The 15964-nt window shown below is 37.6% G+C and overlaps 1 protein-coding gene across 2 annotated transcripts in view; it reads right to left on the reverse strand.

Annotated features, from left to right (window-relative positions):
• Smyd3 (SET and MYND domain containing 3) overlaps positions 1-15964 on the reverse strand; it is a 709978-nt gene that overhangs the window by 328913 nt on the left and 365101 nt on the right. The window lies entirely within an intron of this gene.

Below are 15964 nucleotides of genomic sequence, written 5' to 3' on the forward strand. Positions count from 1 at the left end.
AGCTGAAGGTATTAAAATTGAATTATATGCTTGTTTTGTTTTATATAAGCTAGAATACTAAGTCCAAAAGCCTTAATTAAACCATTTTAAAGCAATGCATGCTGTCGAAATTTTCTAGCTTTTGAGAAATATGCAATTTTATTTTAAAACTGTCTAAGTAATATTATCTCCAGCACCAAAGGATGGAACTAATTCTCTCTCTGTTGCCATCAGCCTTTCTTCCTTCAATGCTTCCTGCAGGTCATCTGCCATCCCTGTCATTGTCCTGTCATTCTATTTACCTATGAATAGATTGCATTGTCTTTATTTTTAAATCTCTCTGCTTAAGAACCTTTGCAAATTAAAAACTTTCTTTGTATATACTTTACTGCCAATGCTTAATATACTTAATATACTTTGTATATAATAAAAAACAATAAATTAAAAGTGAATTATCCTATTGCTATCATTGTGAAGCAACAGTTAGTTTTAAAATTAATTTTTTGTAAACTTTATGAGAAGCACCTGTGCTGAGCAAAGTAAGTGCACCAAACTGCCAGAGAATATGCCCAAGGTTTTCAACCTAATGGGGTAAGTGGATATGTGAAAGACTAACCACAACAGAAGACAGGTGGCACAAGCACTGGAGACAGACACAAAGAGCATAATTGAAGATGTAAAACACACACATGAAGCTGTAACACAATAGGGTGTGATGATGTCTCAAATGAGAATATGCCTTGTGTCTAGAATATACCCTATTGTCATACACAGAGACCTGGACAGGCCTCACCCCAGACTACCTATGACACTGTAACAAGTGACCTTCATTTTAAACAAAATCTGATCATGTTGCCCTTGATGGATTTCTGATGTTGCAATGAATGTGCAATGTTATTTTAATTGGTAGAGATGTAGATGAAGCATATTTAAAACCTTAATTATTTCCTTAGCATTTCATATATTGTAGAATCCTCATCCAATTTCTCTCAAGAAAAAAAAAATAAGAAAGAAGAAAGAAAGAAAGAAAGAGAGAGAGAGAGAGAGAGAGAGAGAGAGAGAAGGGGAGGGAGGAAGGGAGGGAGGGAGGGAGGGAGGGACAGAAGGAAAGGAAGAAAGAGAACTCCTGCATAAGAATTTTCAGGATCAAGAATCTGTCATTTCAAATTCACATTTCAGGTCCAATGTGCATTCACACACATATGGTAAATATGGTAACCATACTACAGGTTTCTATAACAGAGACACTTGCTTTCTAGAAACTAGGTCTTTCAGATACTTTTTGATTTGGACCTAGAAAGAACTAAGGAATAAGCAAAAAAAAATTTTAAATAAACTACCTATCCATTTTAAATGTTTAAGCTATTTAATACTGAAGATGTGATTTACTGAATCAACAATGATTAAAAAAACACAGGCGAAGACCATGACTACTTCATCAGTCAGAAGGAAAGACATACTTTGATGGCATAGTTAACATAATAAAAGACAGGCTAATAAAGCCTTTTTAAAAAGGAATAAAGGAAAGAGAACAGCAGTGGCAACAGTAAAAGTGATGTTATCATGATCAGAAGTGGTGACAGGGATCCAACCAACATATACTAGTATAGAGCAATAAAATTTGGGTGAAAACAGCAAGGGAAATGGCCATTCAATCCATCCATCCATCAATAAAACCTATACAAAAAAAAAGTTTTGTAATCAGAATGGAAGTAAAAAGAAGTGACAACTACCTATCCATTATGTCCCTTTTATACACAATAACCTTTGAGGAATCTAAAAAGATTTTTCTAAAAGAAGACTATGGAATTAGAAGCCACCTGAACAGCATTTCAGTATCCCCAGAAGCTATCATCCAGCCATCTGGAAACTGCTTGAGGCAGAATAGTACCAGAGCACTAAGGAGTATTCCTTACACTCGGGCAGTGCCAAGCTAAATCATGAAGTATCAGAGCACTGCAGCTTGGGCAGACCCCATGTGGGCACATGCAATGCAGAAGAGCTTTTCATCAGTGATTCTCAGTGGGGGTGGTGCCAGGTGGTACAAGGGGCCATTTGTGTTTTTGTTTGTCACCATGGCATTCGGTAGGCAGGAGCCAAGCAAGCTAGACAGGACATTCTTGGATAACAAAGACTTACTGCATCCTGCATGTCTTCCAGATGTCCCAGAAGACTTTCTGGTAGATGAAAAAAAAAATCCTTTTTTCTAATTCTCTGATTCCACAGCCTATCTCCATTTTACTTCCAGGTACGAGTATTTCAGGCAGTTTAACATACACTGAATTTTCAAGGAATACAACTTCCTTAAACGTAAGCAGAGGAAGAGTTATAGTTTGTTTTGTTTGGAACTGTACTAAGAGCTGCTCATAGTTATGGAAACTCATGTCAACAATTCATGATGTTTAAGTTACCAACACAACACACCTGCATAATCTGCATTTGTAGATGTTACAGTTATGGAGATACTGTGCATGCTTATGTGTGTACTTATTTAGCCCTTATTTAAAAATTTTAAATATATAATAAAACTTTTGCCATACTCAGTTGAAGGTTGTCTTACTTTTCTTTAATCCAAACTTGTTGATTACACTTCATTACTTCATTTTATCTTTCAGAATAGTCACGAACTTCTACACTATAAAGTGCTATAAGCTATCTTTTTTCTTTATGTTACAATAATAATATTATTATTTCAATTTTAAACTATATAAAGAATTAGTTTATTTTCTAAATAATTAAATTCAGAAATAAATGGGACATTCTAAAACACATTATGAAAAGAGGGCCTTGAATCTAGTAGGGTTGGTAACTATTACTTTTGATGCATCAGAAGAACCCTGTAGAGTGGATTCCAATTTTCCAACACAGAAAGTCATAAGGCAAAAGTATCAAAAAGTGATGGTAACAATGTACTAAAACTTTAATGCATTCTCGGCTCTGAACAGGCAAGTTTTCCCACTTTTTGAGAATGATCAGTCATTGCAAGGAGTAAAAATGCCTGAAATCCTACACTCATGAACACCTGTTCTCATTAACAGATAAGACCAGAGCTTTTCTGTCAACAACTTCAACTGAGATGAGCCCAGGTATTTTCAGAAATACTAGTGCTTTAGAGTGTGATACTGCATTGGAAAGATGGAGACAGTTGAAAAAGAGACAGTTGGGAAATCCTGAATCTGCATAAGGATTCTGTATTTTGTTTTATTCTGTTTTTAAGGAACTAATTTTTAAAATCCCTAAATTCAATGCAGTGGGTCAGAGTGAAATATTGAAAATAGGAAAAAAATGATATAGATAAAATAGGCACACCCATGGTTTATTATAATTTCTATTGTTAATAAAAATTTAATATTAAGTACTCAAATTTTACTATATGTGGTAAAGGTAGAATTGTAGGCACAGAGATACAAATATTATATTATCAATGAACCCTACACTCACTCCCAATTTAAAAATGCAAGATGTCCCAATTTCTGGACTCCCACTCTGTTACAATAATAATATTATGATGTCCAATTTTGTCCCATAACCCTTATCCATTCCTAGTATTCTACATTATTTATTATTTATTATGGTTATTATTGTCTCCCATCACTAGGATAATATTTCCATGAAGAAGAACCATTACCTGCTTTGTTTACTACATGTTCTAGCATCTCAAATAATGCCTTGAACATACTAGGCAACTAATATATATTTGTGGAAAGAATGACAAACACTGTACCATTTACTGAATGCTTTCTATGGGCCTAGGCATACTGACAATGCTTTACATAGAGGATTTTATTTAATCCTTACTGTAAGGTAAATATTATTAAACCACATTCTATAGATGAGCAAATTGGGTTTTTGAGGGATTAAGAAAGCTGTTCCATACAGTACAGCTAGTGAGCAGTGGATCAAGCACCTAACCATGCTCAGGCAGCCTGATTTGAAAACCTATCTCATAATCATTGAGATAGAATCTTAGTAGCAATCCTACATTATCTTTCTCCCTTTAGTGGATGAAAGAATTCTTGGGATTAGTCAGACTAATTGTTGATCCCCTTCTTGCTCTCTGGGATCCTTAGCAAAATTTCCAAGATGAAAAATAATGTAGAGGCAGGGGATATATGGGAAATCTTTGTCTTCCTCCCAATTTTGCTGTAAACCTATAACTGCTCTTAAAAAGATTAACCCTTTAAAAAACAATGTTTTAATACACCTATGCATCTGAATACCTCAATTTGGGGGTCATGAAAGCATTAACAGGTAATTGTTGACTTAACACCTTTAAAACAGAATGCACCTAAATGTTCCAGGAGACAAAAGGAAATTTATTCATCAAATGTCATAAGAATGAAAATTTAAGAACAGAGAGCATGGTTGATCTCAACTTTCTGAAGTGACACTTTATATTTTCTCATTTGGTCAAACTGTCTTTGAGGGACTAACCTTTTGACATTCAGTAAAATTTCCTTTCAACTCACAGCATCTTCTGCTGCATGTTCACTATTCAAAGTAGACCAAAGGGAACAAAGACAGTCTGCAGCTATTATTTTGCCGTTTAATCAAACCTGCATAAAGTGCTTGTGCACATAAGGAAAGTAAAGTGTGTCAAGGGACCCACTAGAGGTTACATAAAAGAGGCTGCCAAGGAAAGGACTCCTCTGTTCATGCTCCATGAATAATTTCTCCATCAGGGTTGAGGAAGTTCTGAATCTATTTCTTCCTCTCTTTTTTAAAAACAAAATGGAACATAACTCTATAGCACCTCTTAGGCCATATGAACAGAGTACTAACTAAATTCTTGACAAAGAATCATACAGTAGAAAATAATTCTTCAGCATGTCCTTCACTATTTATCTGAAGTACATTTAAAACATAAAGTTATGGCAAGTTAAATGTACACTTGTAGCTATGTCTACTCCTATTAAAAGAGAAAGAAGGTGTGTGCTGATAGTATCAGCAACTCATGAGGCTGACAGGAGACTTACTTAGGTCCAGGAGTTTGAACCTGGGCAACATAGTGAGACTCCATCTATAAGTATACAAATAGGCAGAAAGAATAAAAACTAAGAACATTAAGTGATTCCATAATTCCAGAATGATTTGAAAGTGCAAAAAAAAAAGAGCATCCCCAGAAAATAGGCATAGGACCACACAGCAAGTCATTAGCAGAGCGGCTTATGTGCTGTTTGGTTTTTCTAGAACCACAGAATTCCTTACAGTTTTGAATGGATGGAGCCTACCACTCCAAAAAGTGACAGTTTAGGATTAAAGTTTTAATACTTCATATGTAGACAAAATTACCACCAAAATTACATAGGGTTTTCTGATCTTTCATAATGTTCCCAGGTTTCTATATTTTCAGTGCTATTAACAGTGTTAACATTGTCTCAACTGAGCTCCTTCATATGTACCATTTCCACTTTATAACCCCCAAACCCAAAATTTAAAATTAAAAAACATAACTCAGAGTAACTGCCTCTCTCAAGAAAACTATTTATGCTAAAATGCACTGATTCTTATAGAGTGTCTGCCCTTTTATAATTAAAAACAGTATCACTCATTGAAAATTACAACCTATATTTATTATTTAAGAAGAAACTAAAATTTTTAAGTAAAAATGTTGAATATTTGTATTGAAAAATCTAATGTTTACTCTCCTTATAACAGAGAATTTTAATCTCTTCCTAATTGTAAGAAGACAGTACTATTTGGACTAAAGGCAGTAGTTACATGTTATTCACTGCACTTCAGATGGTTATGACCTTTTTCTAAGAGACAAATTTTGCATTTCATTTATCCTGACTGAAGTATTGCACTGGCTTGATAGTTGGACTTCCCTCTGTTCCCTTGACTCTCTAATCCATTTTTCATGATGTTATTATCAGAATTATCTTTCTAAAATCATAATCATTTTATTCTCCTGCTTAAAAACTTTAAATAACTCTCACTTACTACACAATAAACTCCAAACTTCATATCAGAGTATCCAAGAAAGCCCACAATCAAACTTTTTCTTTCCTTTCCAGTCCCCTATATCCAAGCAAAGCTCAATTGGCCCTGTGCTCCAAGGACTGGGAGCAGAGTCTTTTCCATAAGCACTGAGGCTTAGTTCATCAGGCTTTCACAGTCCCTCCACTCCTCCACTACTGAAATTTAAAATTAGCTTTGTTCTAACATGCATACATTTTTCCACAAAGACGTTTTCAATTCTTGTAGTTACACTGTCTGTTCTTTCATTTGCATTCCCACTATACACAGGTTTTATCTTCCAAATGATGCTTGTTTTTTCATCATTACTATTATAGGTGCCCACCTGCCTGCCTTACCCTCCTTCACCCTGCTACATGAGATCAAAGATCCTGTCTTGATCTCCAGATTGACAGAAGAACCTAACAAAGCACTAGGTACATGATCATTGTAAATGTTTGCTGAATCAAAAAATGAATGAATCATGTCTTCCCATTAATCAATCAATCAGAAGAGGAAAAGGTGAGACTTCCAGTCAAAAACAGAACTCTGGGCAGCCATACTTTCATATGCCATCATCACAGGTTCACGTTCACAAGACTGACCATGCCTGCTCACCAGGATGACAATGAAAGAACTTTAACTATTTCATAGTTAATAAAAAAATGACTCGGGGGTACCATATATTCTCCAAACTGCTCTTTCAATGACAGAAAATAAATTTCAGCCATAATTCTTACACATTATATCTATTAAAAAAGTCCCATCTTAACTATACAAATTATTTCTTAAAGAAGATGAGTTTCAACTATAATTTTACTATTTTTGCAAAGATAATGATTAATGCTGATATAAATCCCCCCAAATATCTAGAACTGGTTATTAAGCTATAATGGGCATATATGAAGATTACGGCCAAATGAAAACATAGAATGATTTCATTAAAATACTTTATATGAAACTAAAAAAATTTCTCTTTTTAAATGATTATAAAGCTGAAGATTAGAAGATTAGGATTTTTAAAAATATTTTATTTAGTTGTTGACAGACCTTTATTTATTTATTTATATGTGGTGCTGAGAATCAAATCCAGCCTCCAGATTATGGTATTTAACTTAGAAAATTTTGGTGCATTTCAGAGTAAAATAAAAAACATAGGAAAATGATATATTGCAATGTACTCAGAGAGTCTCAATGACAGTTACATATCTAAATTCATTTTTTAGCACCATCTAAATGCATTGTTATTAAGTCCTGCAATTGGGACAATCATATTAAATATGTCAATGGCTGATCATAGAAGGTATGTATTTAAAGAAAATAAAAAACTGAGAAAAACAGTGAATATATTGAATTTATAAATTTTAAAAAGCTTTTCAAGGCACCAATAAGATTAGAACATGGGCCTAAAGAGATAAGATTACATTCAGCAGCATTAAATACCAGGTTCTAAAAACTAACTGGGCTTTGGAAAGATATCCCATGTACACATATGCATTACAAAACTTAATACTGATAAGAACTCAATACTATATAAAGTGATCTTACAGATTCAATGAAATCCTTATCAAAACCACAATTACATTTCTATGTTATGGAAACAGAAAAAAACTTCATCCTAAATTTCATAGGGAATCTCAAAGGGCTCTAAATAGACCAAAAAATCTTGAAAAAGAACTTTTAAACATATCATACTTTCTGTTTTCAAAACTTAGTACAACACTACAGTAATAAAGATAATGTAATACTGCTATAAAAACAGACCTATGAATTTAAAAAAATAGACACAAGCCTCACAAATAAATCATGAATAGATGATGAAATGATTTGGTGGCAGGGGATGGGGTATGTGTGCTAGGGATTGAACTCAGGGGCACTAGACCACTGAACCACATTCCCAGCCCTATTTTGTATTTTATTTAGAGACAGGGTCTCACTGAATTGCTTAGGGCCTCACCACTGCTGAGGCTGGCTTTGAACTCTTGATTCTCCTGTCTCAGCCTCCTGAGCCACTTGGTGAAATGATTTTTAACAAGAATACCAAGACAACAGTGGTGAAAAGACAATATTTTAACAAACGGTGCTGGGAAAACTAGAAATCTACCTTCAAAAGAATGAAGTTACATTCATACCTTACACCCTATACAAAAACAAAGTAAAAATACCTAACACAAGAACTAAACATAAGATTTAAAACTATGAAACTCTTAGATGAAAATATAGGGTGAAAGCTTCACGACATTAAATTTGGCAATAGTTTCTTAAATATGATATAAAAACACAAACAGCTAAAGTAAAAGAAGATAAACTGGTATTTAATATTGCTGAATGTCAATAGAATCAATAGAATAAAAAGGAAAATATTTGCAAATAATGTATCTGATAAGGGGATAATTTCCAATATGTATTTTCAAACTCTAGAATACAACAAAATAAAACAACCTAATTTTTTAAAACTTGAATGGACATTTCTCCAAAGAATTACAGTTTATCAAGAGTTGCATGAAAAGATACTCAATTGACATCATTAGCTATGAAGAAAATGCAAATTGAAAGCACAATAAGGTACACTTCAGTATGGCTTCAGAAAATAACAAATGCTGTCAAGGATGCGGAGAAACTGGAACACTGTGCACTGTTTGTATGGAAGTAAAAGGTGTAGCTACCATGGAAAAAAAGAACAGCAGTTCCTTAGAAAGGTTCAAAATGAACCAACTACTATATATAACTAGAAGCTCTAATTTAAAACAAAAAAAAAAAGGTTGAAAACAGAATTACATATGATCCAGCATTCCCACTTCTAGGTATACCCAAAAGAACTGAAAGCAGCATCCCAAAGAGATACTTACACAACACATTTAACATTGTGGTATTATTCACAATTGTTGTAAGATGAAACCAACTCAAGTGTCCACTGATGAATGAACAGATAAATAAAATATCCAACATAATACGACTGAACCTTAAAAAGGAAGGAAATTCTAACACGTGCTACAACATAAATGAACCAGGAAATTATAATGCTAAATGAAATACGCGAGTTACAAAAATACAAATATTGTAGGATTTCACTTACACGGGTACCTGGGTCATCAAATCCATAGAAAAAGTAGAATGGCGGTTGCTAGGATCTGGGAGGTAATGGAGAATAGGGACTTGTTTAATGGGTCCCAAGTTTCAGTTTTCCAAGATGAAAAGAATTCTGGAAATTGGTTGCCCAATGATGTGAACATACTAAGACCAATGAACTGTAGACTTAAAAATAATTAAGATGGCAAACTTTATGTTACATGTATTTTACCACACTTAATTTTTTTATTTTTAAATTTTAATTGGATTTCCAAAGGACTTCTTTTTCTCAGAAGATGGAGTACACATTTTCCCTTATTTATCCCATTTAGTACAACTAAAAACTCTGAGCATTATCTAGAAAACAAAACACAAAGATGACTGAGAAAGATGAAGGAAAAATGGCAAAGGAGTGGGGACCTCAGCTCCCAAGGCAATGGTGAACTCCCTGAGTTTTCTTTTTGTTTATGCTGGGCATGGTGCTGAAGAAGACAGCAACATGGGATGTCCATAAAGCAAAGACAAAACAACTCCCCACCAAAGCCTTCTCTCTCTAGCAACAGCACCAAGAAATAGGTAACCTAGACAGTAATTGCTCTGCTCCAATTAAATAATATAGAAAATAATTTATGACAGCAAAGGATGAATGAGGAGTCTGAACTTCTCACTTGCCAGCCTCCAGATAGGAGTGGTGTCAGAAAAGCTCAAGGAGGGAGCTGGGATCATAACTGACAGATAAGACCTCAACCTCTCCTCCTAGGAAATAGTGAAGGCCACGTGGGGAAGTTTTCTCTTTACTCCATCCCACAGCAATGAGTCAAGGGCTTACCCATTCCTGCTCAGAGGCAAGCTACAGGAGAGCCAAGAGCTTGACCAGTGCCCAACAGCAACACCATCACTAACCTCCCACATGGCATCAATGAGGGCCAGGCAGTGAGAACTAGCAAGGTACTCCAAACCTTCCCAAGCAGGGTACATCAGCAGAGGCCAATGGGGAGCCTGAACTCTACCCTTATCCAGCAGTAAGCCTCCCCACTGCCCTAAGTATCAACAGAGAAGCCAAGTGGAGAACCTGAATTTCTACCTGTATCTGAGGGTAAGCAGGTGATCCGTCCCTTCCCCTACTGGCATAATATCAGAGAAAGCCTGAAACAACAGTGATTTAAATAAGATCCAGCAACTCGTAACATAAAACCCTAAGTGTCCAAGATACAAGTGAAAAACCTTCATACCAAAAATTAAAAAAAAAATCAACTTAAATGAGAAAAGGCAATCAAAATAAGCCAATTAAATGAATTAGAAGTTGAATTTACCTAGTGAGAATGTTAAAACAGGTGTCATGAAAATGCTTTCACCAAGAGATGGGCAAAGTGGATTATAAAAACTGGCCCAACTCTACACTGCTTACAAGTTACTTATTATAAATAACTTAATTCAAATATAACAATGTAGGTGGCTGAAAGTAAAAGGATGGGGGCTGTGGCTGTGGCTTAGCAGTAGCGCACTGGCCTGGCATGTGTGAGGCACTGGGTTCAATTCTCAGCACTGCATGTAAATAAATAAAATAAAGGTCTATAAACAACTAAAAAAAAATTAAAAAAAAAATGAAAGGATGTCATGTTATGTTTTATTATTCAAAAGAAAACAGGAGGCGGAAACTGCTTCTCCTTCCGGGTCCTGCTGAGGGCTGGTCAAGACTCACCCGTTGCTTTGGTTACCCGGCAAAGGGAACGAAATGCTGCCATCCGCATAGGATACCAACATGGCAGAGATCTGATGTCATCAGAAAGCGGCGGAGGAGAGAACTTCATCAATACCAGCGGCGACAAAACAGTTGGTCTCCTGGTAGGGAGGGTGAGGCACAGACACGAAAGTCTCTCTCGATTTGTCCTCGAGCCAGAGGGGAGGAGCCGGGCCGCCGCCCGCGCCCAGAGCAGGCCCAGCGGCTCGCCTGCGTGGTGGTCGCGTGACCCCAATTGGAGAGGGGGTGGAGCGGAGCCGCCACCCATGCCCGCAAGGTGGGCAGACCCGTGACCCAGTGGTACACGGGCGTGGTAGGAGGGGCAGGGCAGAGCCGCCTCCCGCGCCTGCAAGGTAAGCAGACCTGCGACAGACTGGCGGGTCAGGCCCAGCGGCCTGCCAGCATGGTACACACATCACCCCAACTGGAGTAGGGGCAGAGCAGAGCCTTCGCCCGCGCCCAGATCAGGCCCCGCCGGTGTGGTGGTCACGTGACCCCAATTGGAGTGGGGGCGGAGCGGAACCGCCACCTGTGCCCGCAGGGTGAGCAGACCTGCGACCAACCTGCAGATCAGGCCCAGTGGTCCGCAGGCGTGGTAGGAGGGCACTGCCCGCGCCTGCAAGGTACGCAGACCTGCGCCTAGGTAGGCAGACCTGCGACAGACCGGCGGATTAGGCCCAGGAGCCTGCCGGCGTGGTACACACGTCACCCCAATTGGAGTAGGGGCAGAGCAGAGTCGCTGCCCGTGCCAGGAACAGGCCCAGCGACCTGCCGGCATGGTAGCCACGACACCCCAATTGGAGTAGGGGCAGAGCAGAGCCGCCACCCGTGCCCGCAAGGTAGGCAGACCTGCGACCGACAGGTGTAACAGGCCCAGCGGCCAGCCGGGGTGGTAGGCATGTCACCCCAATTGGAGTAGGAACAGAACAGAGCCTTCGCCCGCGCCCGGAACAAGCCCAGCGGTCCGCGGGTGTGGTAGACAAGTCACACCAATTGGAGGGGGAGCAGAGCAGAGCCGCCGCCCGCGCCTGCAGGGTAGGCAGACCTGCAACGGACCGGTGGATCAGGCCCGGTGGCCTGCCGGCGTGGTACACTTGTCACCCCAATTGGAGTAGGGGCAGAACAGAGCCGCCGCCAGCGCCCGGAACAGGCCCAGTGACCTGCCGGTGTGGTAGACACGACACCCCAATTGGAGTAAGGAGAAAGCAGAGCTGCCGCCCGCACCTGCAAGGTAGGCAGACCGCCGCCCGACCCTGCAAGGGAGGCTTTTCAACTATACAAGAGCAATATAAATATATAGGGGAAAAAAACATTTCAAAAACACAACAGTTTCATCAAGCAGAAAGAAACACAAGCAGTATGAAAAGACAAGGAAAGAAAGGACCACAAGCAATGCAGGTCAACGCAACTTTAGAAGAGGTAACAGCTGCAGCAGATGGAATGTCAGATAAAGAATTCAGGATATACATGCTTCAGATGATCTGGAGTATAAGGAAGACATTAGACAGCAAAATCAGACAATGAAAGATCACTTCGACAATGAATTATGCAAACAAATCCAGGAAGCAAAGGATCAACTATACAGGGAGATAGAGGTTATAAAAAACAAACAAACAGAAATCCTAGAAATGCAGGAAGCAATAAACCAACTTAAAAACTCAATGGAGAATACTACCAGCAGAGTAGAACACTTAGAAGATAGAACATCAGACAATGAAGACAAAGTATTTCAACTGGAAAAGAACATAGACAGCTCAGCAAGACTGTTAAGAAACCATGAGCAGAACATCCAATAAATATGGGATAACATTAAGAGACCAAACTTAAGAGTCATTGGGATACAGGAAGGTACAGAACTCCAAACCAAAGGAATGAGCAATCTAGTCAATGAAATAATAGGATAAAACTTCCCAGACTTGAAGAATGAGACAGAATCCCAAATCCTAGAAGCCTACAGGACGCCGAATGTGCAAAATCATAAGAGATCCACACCTAGACACATTATAATGAAGATGCCCAACATACAGAATAAGGAGAGAATTTTAAAAGCTACAAGACAAAGGAAGCAGATTACATTCAGGGGTAAGCCAATCAGGATAACAGCTGATCTTTCAACACAGACTCTGAAAGCTAGAAGATCCTGGAATAACATATTTCAAACACTGAAAGAAAATGGGTTACAACCAAGAATTGTGTATCCAGCGAAATTAAGCTTCAGGATGGAAGATGAAATTAAAACCTTCCACGATAAACAAAAGTTAAAAGAATTTGCAGCTAGAAAACCATCTCTTCAAAACATCCTCGGCAAAACATTACAGGAAGAGGAAATGGAAAATAACAATGAAAACCAACAGTGGGAGGTAGGACAGTAAAGGGGGGGGGGAAATAATCAAAGAGGAAAACAAACCATGTTCAGTAACATAAATAAACAAATATGGCTGGAAGAACAACCCATATCTCAATAATAACCCTAAATGTTAATGGCTTAAACTCACCAATTAAGAGACACAGGCTAGTAGAATGGATCACAAAACAAGACCCAACAATATGCTGCCTACAGGAGACGCATTTGATAGGAAAAGACATACATAGGCTGAAGGTGAAAGGTTGGGAAAAATCATATCACTCATATGGACTTCGGAAACAAGCAGGAGTGTCCATACTCACATCAAATAAAATAGATTTCAAGCCAAAGTTAATCAAAAGGGATAAAGAGGGACACTACATACTGCTCAAGGGAACCATACACCAACAAGACATAACAATCATAAATATATATGCCCCAAACAATGGTGCACCTATGTTCATCAAACAAACTCTTCTCAAGTTCAAGAGTCTAATAGACCACCATATGATAATCATGGGAGACTTCAACACACCTCTATCACCACTGGACAGATCTTCCAAACAAAAGTTGAACAAGGAAACTATAGAACTCAATAACACAATTAATAACCTAGACTTAATTGACATATATAGAATATACCACCCAACATCAAGCAGTTACACTTTTTTCTCAGCAGCACATGGATCCTTCTCAAAAATAGATCATATATTATGTCACAGAGCAACTCTTAGACAATATAAAGGAGTAGAGATAATACCATGCATCTTATCTGATAATAATGGAATGAAACTGAAAATCAACGATAAAAGAAGGAAGGAAAAAGCATACATCACTTGGAGAATGAACAATAGGTTACTGAATGATCAATGGGTTATAGAAGACATCAAGGAGGAAATTAAAAAATTCTTAGAGATAAATGAAAACACAGACACAACATATCGGAATCTATGGGACACATTGAAAGCAGTTCTAAGAGGAAAATTCATTGCTTGGAGTTCATTCCTTAAAAAAAGAAAAAACCAACAAATAAATGATCTCATACTGCATCTCAAAATCCTAGAAAAAGAAGAGCAAAACAACAGCAAAAGAAGTAGAACGCAAGGAATAATTAAAATCAGAGCTGAAATTAATGAAATCGAAACAAAAGAAACAATTGAAAAAATTGACAAAACTAAAAGTTGGTTCTTTGAAAAAATAAACAAAATCGACAGACCCTTAGCCATGCTAGCGAAGAGAAGAAGAGAGAGAACTCAAATTACTAGCATACGGGATGAAAAAGGCAATATCAAAACAGACACTTCAGAAATACAGAAGATAATCAAAAATTATTTTCAATCCCTATACTCCAATACATTAGAAGATAGTGAAGGCATAGATAAATTTCTTAAGTCATATGATCTGCCCAGATTGAGTCAGGAGGATATAGACAACCTAAACAGACCAATATCAATTGAGGAAATAGAAGAAACCATCAAAAGACTACCAACTAAGAAAAGCCCAGGACCGGATGGGTATACAGCAGAGTTTTACAAAACCTTTAAAGAGGAACTAATACCAATACTTTTCAAGCTACTTCAGGAAATAGAAAAAGAGGGAGAACTTCCAAATTCATTCTATGAGGCCAACATCACCCTGATACCTAAACCAGACAAAGACACTTCAAAGAAAGAAAACTACAGACCAATATCTCTAATGAACCTAGATGCAAAAATCCTCAATAAAATTCTGGCGAATCAGATACAAAAACATATCAAAAAAATTGTGCACCATGATCAAGTAGGATTCATCCCTGGGATGCAAGGCTGGTTCAATATACGGAAATCAATAAATGTTATTCACCACATCAATAGACTTAAAAATAAGAACCATATGATCATCTCGATAGATGCGGAAAAAGCATTCGACAAAGTACAGCATCCCTTTATGTTCAAAACTCTAGAAAAACTAGGAATAACAGGAACATACCTCAATATTGTAAAAGCAATTTATGCTAAGCCTCAGGCTAGCATCATTCTGAATGGAGAAATATTGAAGGCATTCCCTCTAAAATCTGGAACAAGACAGGGATGCCCTCTCTCTCCACTTCTGTTCAACATAGTTCTCGAAACACTGGCCAGAGCAATGAGACAGACGAAAGAAATTAAAGGCATAAAAATAGGAAAAGAAGAACTTAAATTATCACTATTTGCAGGTGACATGATTCTATACCTAGCAGACCCAAAAGGGTCTACAAAGAAACTATTAGAGCTAATAAATGAATTCAGCAAAGTGGCAGGATATAAAATCAACACGCATAAATCAAAGGCATTCCTGTATATCGGCGACAAATCCTCTGAAATGGAAATGAGGACAACCACTCCATTCACAATATCTTCAAAAAAAATAAAATACTTGGGAATCAACCTAACAAAAGAGGTGAAAGACTTATACAATGAAAACTACAGAACCCTAAAGAGAGAAATAGAAGAAGATCTTAGAAGATGGAAAAATATACCCTGTTCATGGATAGGCAGAACTAACATCATCAAAATGGCGATATTACCAAAAGTTCTCTATAGGTTTAATGCAATGCCAATCAAAATCCCAACGGCATTTCTTGTAGAAATAGAGAAAGCAATCATGAAATTCACATGGAAAAATAAACAACCCAGAATAGCAAAAACAATGCTAAGCAGGAAGTGTGAATCAGGCGGTATAGCAATACTAGACTTCAAACTATACTACAGAGCAATAGTAACAAAAACAGCATGGTACTGGTACCAAAACAGGCGGGTGGACCAATGGTACAGAATAGAGGACACAGAAACCAATCCACAAAACTACAACTATCTTATATTTGATAAAGGGGCTAAAAGCATGCAATGGAGGAA

The sequence above is a fragment of the Marmota monax genome, unplaced genomic scaffold (genome assembly GCF_021218885.2).
Source record: "Marmota monax isolate L192 unplaced genomic scaffold, Marmota_monax_Labrador192_F-V1.1 WCK01_AAM20220418_F8-fsc00090, whole genome shotgun sequence".
Lineage (NCBI taxonomy): Eukaryota > Metazoa > Chordata > Mammalia > Rodentia > Sciuridae > Marmota > Marmota monax.